At 41.6% G+C, this 12,013-nt stretch overlaps 1 protein-coding gene across 3 annotated transcripts in view; it reads right to left on the bottom strand.

Moving 5' to 3' along the window:
* RFFL (ring finger and FYVE like domain containing E3 ubiquitin protein ligase) overlaps nucleotides 1-11,172 on the bottom strand; it is a 30,695-nt gene extending 19,523 nt beyond the window's left edge. The window contains exons 1-2 of one of the 3 annotated variants that reach the window (XM_042791591.1): nucleotides 11,004-11,099; nucleotides 7,452-7,528 (exon numbers count right to left, since the gene is read on the bottom strand). The gene's annotated coding sequence lies outside the window, so the exon portion shown is untranslated. Of the gene's footprint in view, nucleotides 1-7,403; nucleotides 7,424-7,451; nucleotides 7,529-11,003 lie in introns of those variants that run through there. The other 2 variants (XM_042791593.1, XM_042791592.1) reach the window with 2 other exon arrangements.
* Between the last annotated feature and the right edge of the window lie 841 nt (nucleotides 11,173-12,013).

Here is a 12,013-nt window from a genome sequence, read left to right as displayed (position 1 = left end):
GGATTTAGTTTCAGCCAGCTGTTTTTTTTTTTCAAGCAGTGAATAGCTGCTAAAACTGTAATTGCAATATGTAGCAATAAAATGCTAAATGAAAATTTAACTAACCATGTAGCTTCCTTAACCAGCTCTATTCAAGGAAGGTCATCACTCCATACTCTCCAGACTTCACCTCAAACTCCATCTAGACCACTTTTCCATGACAGCCACACAACAATAGCTAGCTGGGAGGTCAGCTGGATCTGTGCCCACCTGAAAGCCAGGAGTGGTCTCCAAAGGCACAACATAAGCTTTTCAGGGAGTCTTCCCGCTCATACGCTACAAATACCTCGCTCTCTTTGCAAAGTTTTACATTGCCCAGAATAGGAAGTTGCTCAAACTAAGTTTCCGCTGTGCTGCAAAAGACAGCTATGAACTAAATGACTTCAGCATTCAGATATTACAAACAAGCAGTAGCAGTTCCACAATTTAACCAGGGACATCAGGGGAACAGCTCTGACTTGCCTCAGCTTTCACCATGGAAGAAGGTAACCACTGTTGGATGGCTTTAATGATACTCTTCTCCTAAGTGGGGGGAAAGGAGGGAGCTGGAGAAAAAAAGGGGAGGAGAAAGGATGTCAATTTGTATTTTTATCATATCACTACAGTTCCCACTTCAGATAAAGAGATCAAGCTATTTCCATTGAAATCCCTGGCCCAAGACGCCTATGACAGCTGCACATCTTGTTTCACTGTGACAGGAGGTTTCTCTCCAACTGGATAAATTTACATATTCATCAACAGTTCATCTTTGGAATGGAGCACAAGCATATGGGGGCAGTTGAAGAGAGGAGAAAGAGAGGCATTATCCCAGACACAGCTCCTCAAATTTATAAAAACCCTTGTCCCCAACCTACAGAAGCAGGGTAGGGGGACAGAAAACAGGAGGCATCTCCACAAATTGCAGCGGTGTGCACAGCAACTCCCTACCCCAGCTGGTGTACAAGGATTCAGAGGGGTGAAGTACTCTAAAGCAGCTGTTCCCAACACAGAGACAGTTAAGTACAGTCTTAAGTCTCACAGTGTTATTCATCCAACAGCTGAGCTTGGGTTGGAGGTGGTACAGTATCAGTCAGAATTACATTAAGTTTGTCTGAAAATTGGGATTGCAGTTGGCACTAATGCTCCAAGGACTCCGTGTTATCACTGTCTCTCAGACACCCAGAATTGAGAGGGCTTGCTGGTAAACTACAACACCAGTTGGAAATCCCGTAAATTACTTCTCATGCCAAGCTTCGGGTTTATTTTTAAACAGTAAACTTCTAACTCTTCCCCCCACCCCCACCTTAAAATTCCTCACACAAAGCTTACACTTTCCCTCCTTATTTCAGGAACTGTTAATAGAAAATCAACCTAAACCCCACGGAATTCATACATGTGGAAAAGTGCATGTGCAATAAAATCGCACACAACAAAAGATCTGTGCAGACTGGTAGGCAACCTCTAGCCTATTTAACTGTAGCCTAAAAAAAGATAATATTTATTTGGCTAGACTGAAAAAGATCTCAATATATATAATTGAGGCACATCATAACAAGTACAAACACTGAGGACTCATTTTGTAGCTATGCCTATTCCAAATTAATCTGAATTCAAATCCAAAGTAGGTGCTGAAATTTAGTAAAATGCAACTGCATATCATCTCCTTTGGTTGACATGTACAAAGACCAGCACATAGGTCACATCTGAAATGGTGTAGAAAGCTCAGTTCTCCCAGACTGCAGAAATGAGTGGGTCAGCTGTTAAAGAAAGGTCCAGGATACTGAATACAGCACTGAAAAGCAACAGACTTGAATACCAGTTTTGTTACTGAGACAACAAGAGATACCAAAATAAAAAAGTCAGTTTATTTATGGCTTAGACACCTCATCTGTGGACAAGGAAAAATACCCCACCCTCACTTGAAATAAGCTAGTATAGGTGAAAGTTTGAGAGAGACTTTGAAGTTGCACTCCTAAAGCACTTCCATAAATATTAACTGTCATTTTTGTGCCAATATCCATTTGGCACTGAAGGGCTTGAAATTCAAAATTGCTTACGTGCAGCCCTGGATAAGAGCTCTGAAAACTGAGGGAAGGTTCAAGCCTTACCATTCAGTGTCTGCCAGCGGGACTTGCATGAACTACTTCTAACATGGGACAGATGTTGTGAAAAAGTCCATTTCCAAGTATCTATACAGTACTTGTTTCTAGGGCTGAAAGATTCTAAATTGGCTCCTTTACCACTTCCCTTGTCCAAATGCCATGCCTCTCTTCCAGGCTCAATCTCTGCAGAACACTAAGGACTAGTAACCCCGAGGCAATGCAGATTGAAATCCGGGCTTTATTCAAACTGAAGCATGGACAAACCTAACAGCCATCACATCCCATATTTTTGGTTACTGAGTTGAAGGGCAACATCCCTAAGAGATCCCCAAGAGCTCATGGGAGCTTACCAACATTATCAGCACAAACCAAAAGTAAACTTTTGTCTCTTGAAACTAAAGCCGTGAACCAAAAAACCAATGTGAATTTCCTTTACTGTCACATCTCTATACATATATTATGGTAGAACATTAAACTTCTGGGTCAAGCATTTTAATCACTTGTGTGAACTGCCAAGAGGCAGAATGGGGCATTCTTCAAAGGCACAGCTCACCTCAAACTGCTGCAATTTATGTTAATCAAAGCAGAAAGTCAGGATTGCTGAACATGAAATCATCATTTGATCCTACCTGTATAAAATGTATTCTAAAAAAAAGACTGAGGGGATACTAAGTAATGAAAGCTTCAAACAGCCTTTAAGGACCTGCATCTGGTGCATTTCCTACCTTCCTCATGAAGAGGAAATTTCCCATATATGGTCCAAGCTGACAAGCAGACTCGGGTCACATTTCAGTTCACGGCTTTTGGCAAGCCCAAGCATTCAGACATCATGAGTCAGTGCTCCAGAAATCATTGGGTTTTATAAACCAGTAAATCTATTTCATTTTGGTTTTTTATTTTGCCTTGGGTTTGCTGGGGTTTTTTTCTACCTTTGCAGTACAAAGGCATCATCACATTTTCCTCTGTAACTGGGAAGAGGATGTTTTTTCATTCTGGGTTTGTTTGCTTTGTAAAATGGCAAACGATATTTTCATATGAGACTAAACCCTGGCATTGGAGCATTAAGGAAAAAGAAAAAACAACATACCCACTATCACGGAAGTTGGGAACAGATACTGTGCTGTCTCATACTTTCACACAGCCCTTTTACAACAAAGAACACTTATTTTTAAAATAAAACTTCAAAACGTCTTCACTTCTATTCTCAGATCCCAAACAAATAATAACTTATCTGGCATTTGAACACAAGCCGACATGATTTCTGCTGCTAAGCAGCTCCCTGCAACACAAAATCTTTTCTACCAATAACCTTATAACATCAGCATAAAGTTTCTTCCATTCTGAATTCTACTTTTCTCAGTTCAATAAGTCAGCAGAAACTGTCCCATTTTTGACCACACACACAAAATCACACACCACTTATTCCTATTTTTAAAGAAGACCTGAAGTTCAACAAATTCCACTGGGTAATTACTTTCAGATTAGTAATGGGATAAATTAACATGGGACAATTGGGCTGAGGATCTTTGCTTTCTGTTTCTAGCTGTTACAGATGTTCTGTGCATCTGGGCCACTTCAGTTCTCTGTGCCTCAGTTTCCATATGTAAAACACAGATGATTCCAGTCCCTGATGAGCTATTAAGTTAGTATTTCATGTCTTCATAGTACTGTATTCATATATATGTATGTATGTATACTGTATTCATAATGGAATTAAATACTTCCAGAGAACTATCACAGCTCACAGAAGTAAGGTGCTTCTGGGAAGAAATGCTTACAGTAAACAACCTCCTTGCACTTTTGCAGAGCATCCTAACAATTTAACATTAGAACAAAACAAATAAAGGACAAGATAAGATGATTTTGAGGCCAACTTTATGTTCCACAGAAGTGCAAAAGACAATTCAAGTTCAGTTATTTTTTTGTTGGCGTTTGTTTGTTTGAACTCTTTACCAGTGAAAATGATGGTAACATGAAGAAAAAAATGTTGCTCAAAAGGTTGTTTTTACTTAATGTGGCATTTTAACTTAAAAAAAAAAAAGTGTCACTAACAACTGTGGCCTTGTCAAAAAAAAAAAAAAAGACACATTCTTGGTACTTAAGAACAACGTCTGAAGGACGCAGCACGCTATCAAATTGCTATTTCAAAAAACATCTAGGCTTTTAGATTTCAAATATTTTGTGAATGTTGGAAAACATTCCTTTTTATTTAAATGTTCAGAAAGTTCGATAAATATTTTTAGACTGTTTCCTCCATAATCAAGGATTAAAGCCAATCAGACAAGTATACAGTAGACAGTAATAGTTTATATCCTTTCCATTACATTTGTATTTATTAGGGGAATTTTTAGGAAATAATACCACGTATTACAGATTTAATTTCAAGCTTGCATCTGTAATACCAGACAGCAATAAAAGCCTTACCTTGTATTATTAAGTCACACATGCAGAAGCAAAAATACAAGTTTAGGACTCCATAACAATATCTTACCAAGTTACTTAGGTTTTGAGCAGAACACTACTTGGAAAACACTGACAAAGAAACAGGACTCATTCCAAGAATGATCATCTTACTTCACTTTGACAAAGTGAAGCCTTTCATGAATTAGGCTTGGGTTTGGCCTACATTCGGTTGTATGAAAAGGCTTCATTATAAGCAGTTGAACACATTGTTTGAAAACGTGATACAAACGGCATTTAACGCAACAAAAGGTGAACAAACTAAAATGGTAAAACTGCATTAAAAGTGTTATTTATTACCTCTAAAATAGACACATCCTGAAAATCTTTAAACCGGTTTTCACCCATGAAAGAGTTCAGAGATGGTATCTGCACCACTCATGACTGTCAGATAAAGCTATTTGCAGATTTAAGATGTCTCTGAAGGCAGACAGCAGCAGATAAAAAGAAATGCTGTAGGTACTTTGTTTTTAAGTGTGTTACTTTGCTATGTACAAGTGGTCATTTACTGGTCCTTTGAATTCCAACTTCGTTCTCCATGCGCATTTTGTAGGCATTGTAATTCACTTACGAAGCTCCAGCAGCAAGCTAAACAACATATTTTAATTATTTTCAGGAATTTCTTACTTCACACAGAATTACATTCTTAATTCAGTTATTTCCACTGCAAATCTGTGATCTGTCTTCAAGTCAGAGAAGCACGTAACAAGAAGCAAGAAGTACAAGTAACAACAGGAATAGAGAGAATAAGAAGTTTGTCAAAAAGAAGGCTGAGGATTTTGGCTTTATTTTTAAATACCTGCATCAACTCCCTCTCACTTCTCTTCTATGTAAAAGACAAGATTTTACTCCTCTTACCCAAGAGCCCTTTGCACAAAAAGATGCACAACAGACTAGATTTGACTAAACCAACAAGGAAATACATGACCACATGCAACAACTGATAAGCCTCTCCATCCAAGGGACATAAGGTATGGATTATGCAAGTATCAGCCTCTGACTGGGAGAAACCTACGCAGTGAGCTCTGAGAGCATAAATTGGTCTCTATATAAACACCAGCTTCAATTTCTACTTTTTTGATGATACAGTCAAAAAGGGACTTTGAAATCTACACTTTATTTGGAATCTGAAAAATAAACTGTTTCCAAACTATTTTGTAATGCTTGTGTAATGGCCTCAAGACAGCCAGTAATTTAGACAGCTGTGCCACTGGCCACAGAAGCTGCATTTTAGAAATCGCCTTTCTTTGGAACAATTGAAACTTTCTCCAGGACAAAGTCCGCACACAGAGAGCAGTGTTTCCCTGCAAGCAGATAACAGTTTCATTATTGTTTAACTACCAAAAAACAGCTCCAACAATCTATCATGCTTGACATTTTATCCGTCTCTGCTGCTAGCCCAGAATACAGGGCATATATAGGAAAAGGTTCAAGGATTCAGTAAATTGTTTTGTTAATCTAAGCAGAGAAACATTTCCCTTCTTTTAATAATTTGTCATTTTTAAAACCTGTTCAGGAAACCATGGGCCTGTTGGTTCTCCCAATTATTAAATCCAAGTATCTCTAAAGAGACCTATTCCACCAGATGAACAAATTTTAAGATATTTTAAGATATGTATAAAACAAATTCAAAGGCAATCCTACAGAGAAGGGATTCCTCACTGCAACAGAGCAGCAGTACCAGTTGCAGTCCCAGCCCAGCTGTGATTATTCTGACACCACAGTACAGCTGAGTATTAACTTGCAGCTCACCAACGCTCCCTTTCTGGGAACACCACTGCTCAGCCGTTTTCCAGATAACTGTGGCTTAAGCAAAGTCCTAAGAAGCACTAACGTGTTGATGGAAGAAAACTTATCAATGCGTGATGCAACCTCGTAGAGTATGTCCTCAAACACATCATTGGAGAAATTACTCATCTGAATGATTCTAACAACTCAAAAATAGCTGGGTGAATGAAAGGTGGAGGCCATTCACAGATGCCAGTAGCAACTGCTTTCTGAACAAGGTATTTTGACATCAACAGAAAGTGTCAGCCCATCAGTTTCAGTCTGGACTTCCAGCAGATGCAATATTACGGTTTCTGACTCATTTGAGGAGCAAGCCAAACCAGTATAAACTCATGCACACAGTAAGTGGCATTGATTCAATGACGCCGCTTGTGACATTGCAATTTGAAATTATCCATATGTATATATAGAATATAGAATGCCCAAAGGAACTGTTCTTCTACAGTAGAGGTTACTATGCAACAAGCTACTCCCAAAAGAGAGTATTTTAAATTTGCCTGTTTAAAATCTCACTTAACATCAGTCTAGAGGCTAAACTAAAATATTCAAAGCATATGCTGTTTAAATATATTCTTTTAAGCATATCCCACAACCTTCTGAATATAAATAAAAAGGTGGTAGCATAAAAAAAAAGCTGATGTTAAATTAATATTTTAGTCTACACTGAAATACAATGTAGAAATTCCTACTTCAAGACTATTTGGCAGAGAAACCAGAAGGCATTTAGAGAAGGAAGCCTAATTAATATTTTGGAGTCAAGTGAAAACCTCAAGAGCAATTAATGTGAAGAATTTGTTGATTTTACAGACACGGAGAAGAATAAACAGTGCCTCAGAAAGCAACAATCCTTTTTAAAGGAAGTCGCATATGGGAACATAAATTTAAAAAGCCAGAAAGGGCTTTCAGAGGTTAGAATAAGCCGTGTCTCAGTTCTGAGGAAACAGGCTGAGAAAGAAGGGAGAAACTAAAACAAAATTTGAATTCTTGATCTGACAGTCATATACTGCTTCTTAAAGAAAATTGTAAGTTTTCAACCTTGCAATGTTCTTTGAAGACTGAATAATCAACTTTGGAGGGACATACCATCAGGTGGTTAGAAGAGCTGGCAAGCAGACAAGTTCTGTTTCTGACATCAATTCAGCAGCTGAATCTCTCCCCACCTGTGAAACAGAGATTACACTCATTCACCCCTGCAAAGTGTTCTCTGCGCCCTGAATGCCAGTTGCTGGAAGTACAAAGTACTAATTTCTGGTTTCTTGTAATGACAGTCCCTGGGAAGTGAAGGAAAACAATCTTGATGAGGGGAGACACGGGTACTATCAGGACTAATGACTGGAATTACTTTGGGGATCAGGAGACTGGCTGGGGTTTTTGCAATGGAAGTGGGCAACTGGGGGAGGGCTGGAGAAGCATTTGCACCACACGAATATGTTTAAGTGCAGAGCACAAAGCGCAGGCAGATAAATAGCAGTGTCCTCCCAGCAGTGCAGACCTTACTATAGCACTGACCATAACACTTCCCGGAGAAGTTAGATCAATACTCAAGTATTTAGCCCACACCAGACTGCTAGCACTACTCAGTTAATTTAAAGCCATGCTATGCTTGTAGTCAAAGCTCAGACTATACAGAAGTACTGAGTTTCCTTGGTTTTGCTACCACGTACCAACAGGTCCTCTTTCCCTGGTCAGCAGCAGTTCGCATGAAGTTATGGTCAAAAAAGGGACACGTGAACACAATTATCTGCATATCACATTATCCTTCTGCCTGCAAAGCAGTTTATTAAGCACAAAGTACTTGGTTCAACATGCTTTCTAATTTCGTGGGTTTGGATCAGGCTCTGTATCCCTCAGGACTGGTCAAAGGCTTTAGAGAAGAAATGCTCTGAGATACCCTATATACATATGAAAATGCACTCTTCCTATAGGGGATAGAATGGTAGCCTAAACCTAGACACAATTTTTCCTACCTGTATTAGAATGAAACCAACAGACACTAGATGAGGGCAGCATGTTACCTGGCTAGACATGAGGATACAAAGCTGCAGCACTGGGTCTGACACAGCCTGTCTAGCTCTACAGCCTGTCTCCAACACAGGTCTGGGGTGAGTCAGAAGCAGGCACACAGATGTAAGAACACCCCAGCAGATGACTGCCTGAAAATCTGCCTACACCCTTCCACCAGGCAAAAGCTGGTTCAAAGTCTAAAGCACAAGTTTTAACAACCCTTCTATATACAGCCATGGCAATTCAACTAAAATCACGTTCTAGCCTGATTGAAGAGTTTACAATTTCTCCGAGTTGTTACAAACAACAAACCATGGTATAAAGTTGCATAACAAGTGAAAATTACACGATTAAAAAAAATAAAAACAAACCACCACCACACACAAACCCCTACTGAAGTCAATGACAAAAAATAGAAAACCGAAGGTCTGGAGAAAAGAAGACAGATTTCTGTCAGAAACTCAACCAGTGACCACCAACCCCAAAATATAATTAAGATATATTATTCCTTTGTAGTCCCCAATCAGAAAAACCAAGCCTCACTGAAAGTCAGCCTACTTTTCCTACCCTAAAATTAAACACAATACTTAAATGATGGCTTCAAAACTAATCCAATTCAGCTAAAACTTGACCAATTAAGCATTAACACATGAACGCCAATGTCAAGGCCATCAGCTTTCAATTAATAGTTCAGCTGCTACCAGGGGAGTGGACAGGCAAACATTAAGTGCTGCAGCCAGGTAACTGCACCAGGATTCCCACAAGCAGAGAGAATTGCCATTAATCAAAAACACAGCAATAGCCAAATTGCCTTGTTTCATTAGACGCAATTGTTTTACCAAAAGCCATTATGTTTACAAAGAATGAATACAAGATCCCCCTCCCCATCACTGAACACAAAATATATTAAGGAGAGAACAGTATTTGAGGGGTGGCAGTAGGTAAAGGCAAGGATCTGGAATTCTTAAGAACATTTAAAACTCACAGCTTTCTGTTCCAATTCTAGGCTCTGGAAAAACAAAGTAACTGTGGAAAAGGCAAAGGGTTAATACTCTGTTTCATGTAATCATGTATGTGTCTTAATGATCATTTATCGTAAAATATTAAATGCATTTCATATACAAAATAAATACAAATATACTAAAATAATACAAAATTTTTGAAATACAACCCACTACAACGTAAACACAAAAAATGCCAACTTATAACCTGTCATTTCCCTTCCTGATGAAATGGAGAACTAAAAAAGCATTTTGTAAATCCACTAAGTTTTTTACCTATTCCATCATCAGGTTAGAACAAACAGAAAACTGCCACAAGTTTCCCACACTGCCGTGAAACAGTTCTCCAAAAACAACATTCAAAACCTCCTGTGCTACCCACAGAAGACACATTCTGTGTCAAAGAGGAGGAAGTGAGCTCAAACAAAACATATAAACAAAACCTTTTTATGTCTCAGCAAATTAAACGTTACCCTGAGCATATCTTAGTCAAAGAACCAGAAAACTAAAACATTACTATCTACACTTTAATATTATGCTTCTCTGTACAGTATCTAAGCAAGACTGGCCATCCTTGCAGTGTTTGAAAACATGGGGAACTATCAAGTGCGACAGCTTATTTATCATATGGTTGTAACATTGAGCGCATTCATCCTTGGCTATTTTGCCAAGTACCTGATCTGTGAAGGCTCAGACTGGACTGTGTGCGTGCTCTCATGGCAGAGTTTACATTCATTACCTGCCATCGCATACCGCAATGCTGGTAAGAAACCAATTTGACAATACGTCAACACTTTCTCCACAGGAAACACCTTGACCAGCTTACAGGAACAAACTGTTCTGGAGAACACTTGAGTACTTTTATTTTCTGAACTCCTTTTGCCTTCTGTGGCAAAGGAAGGACTTGCATAGCTTTCACTTTGCTGTACGACCCTGATTTTGAGCAGAAGCGGGGCAGAGTTCCTCATTAAGAGAAGTAACTTGGGTCCTTGCCACCACGGAAGCATTTCCCACCCCAGGTATACTACCACCGTACTAAATTAGTGCCTCAGACATGCTAAAATGCAAAGAGACAACAACTGAAGCAAAGGGCTGTACCGAAGGCTGGCGCTTATCCAGAGTTCCTCAGTTCTCATAGCATTTCTGGGAGAATAACCTACTAAACCTCAGAGTGCCTTTGGGAGCATAACTCAGAGAAGGTGAGTTTCTGAGCGCCACTTCCAAAGCAAGAGTAAAGCAGCTGTACTCAGCCGCCCTCGTTAGGGAAACCCTGCAAGCGCTCCCCATGAGGGAGCCCCTTCACCCCATTTCCCCGAAACTACCCCCCAGGCACTCGCAGCTCCTTCCCCCCGTCCCGCTGCCAGCCCCAGCCTGAGCAGCCCCCCCCCAAAACCACAGAGGTTCCCCCACCTCCACAACCCTCAGTGGCCACCTCACTGCCTCACAGCCCCCACATTTAACCGCCCGCCATTACCACACGCACCCTCCCTACTCTGTCAGCACCCTCACCGCCCCACGCCGCCCCCCCCCCCCCACCCCTCAACCTGGCAGCCGCCGTCACAGCCCCAGCCGCACCCCCACGCCCCGGCAGCCCCCCCAAAAACACTCAGCAGCTCCCCAAACCCCTCACCTCCTCCGTCGGCAGCCTGGTCCCGGGGAGGCGGCGGGGCCGGGCCGCGGCTCAGCCCCGAGCCCTGCGCGGCGGCGGCGGCGCCGCTATGGCAACACCGAGACACCGACCAGAGCGGCGGCCACGCAGCCGCGAGCTCGGCCGCAGCCAGCGGCCCGCCCCTGGCGGCGCGGCGGCTCCACCGGCGCCGTCAGCGGGCCGAGAGGGCAGCACCGCCCGGGGGGAGCGGCGGCGGCGGGGCCGCGGGTTCGAGCCCCGGTCCGGGCAGCGGGGAGAGGGGTGCGGAGGGGGGGTCCCATGTGCTTCGGAGGAGTTTCTGCTGTGCGCGGGGGGGGCAGAGCGGCATTCCCGGGAAGCGTCCATATACGTATATATACGCCCACAGATACATACATACACACAGCCATATAGACAGATGTGTACGCACACCCCAATATACACACATACATGCACACCCCAATATACACACACTCCAGTACATACACACACATAATATATATAAACACACACTTATATAAGGGCACATAATATATATATAAACATAATATATATAAACACACACTTATATAAAGGCAAATGAGCCCTCAGTGCCAAAAGGCACCCACACTGCTTGGGGTGAGGGGTGCCCTGTCTGCCCTGGAATGTTTTATCACCCCGCTCCAGGCCTCTCCTGCAGTTTTCCAGCTGATTTGGGCAGTGGGAAGGAGCAGGGAGAGGGGAGGTCCCTGTGTGAGCTGGCACAGCCATGACCTGTCCTACAGGGTTGCAGGAGTGCCTGTCTGAGCATGGAGGAGAAAGGCTGAATTAGGATATTTAGGTCAGAAACTCTTTTCAGCCTAATTTTACTATGCAAATTTAGGGCAAATCAGCTTAAGTAAGAAGTCAAGTTTTTCCAGATCAGGTAATAGATTCCTGTAGCCTGAACCCTTCTGCTGTCCCGGCACAGAGCAATAACCAGCACCCACAGCAACACCTTCCCTGTGGCAACGCAGCCAGAAATTCAGGACAAC

The sequence above is a fragment of the Tyto alba genome, unplaced genomic scaffold (assembly GCF_018691265.1).
Source record: "Tyto alba isolate M040663 unplaced genomic scaffold, T.alba_DEE_v4.0 Super-Scaffold_19, whole genome shotgun sequence".
NCBI lineage: Eukaryota > Metazoa > Chordata > Aves > Strigiformes > Tytonidae > Tyto > Tyto alba.
This window is presented reverse-complemented; position numbering and strand designations above follow the sequence as displayed.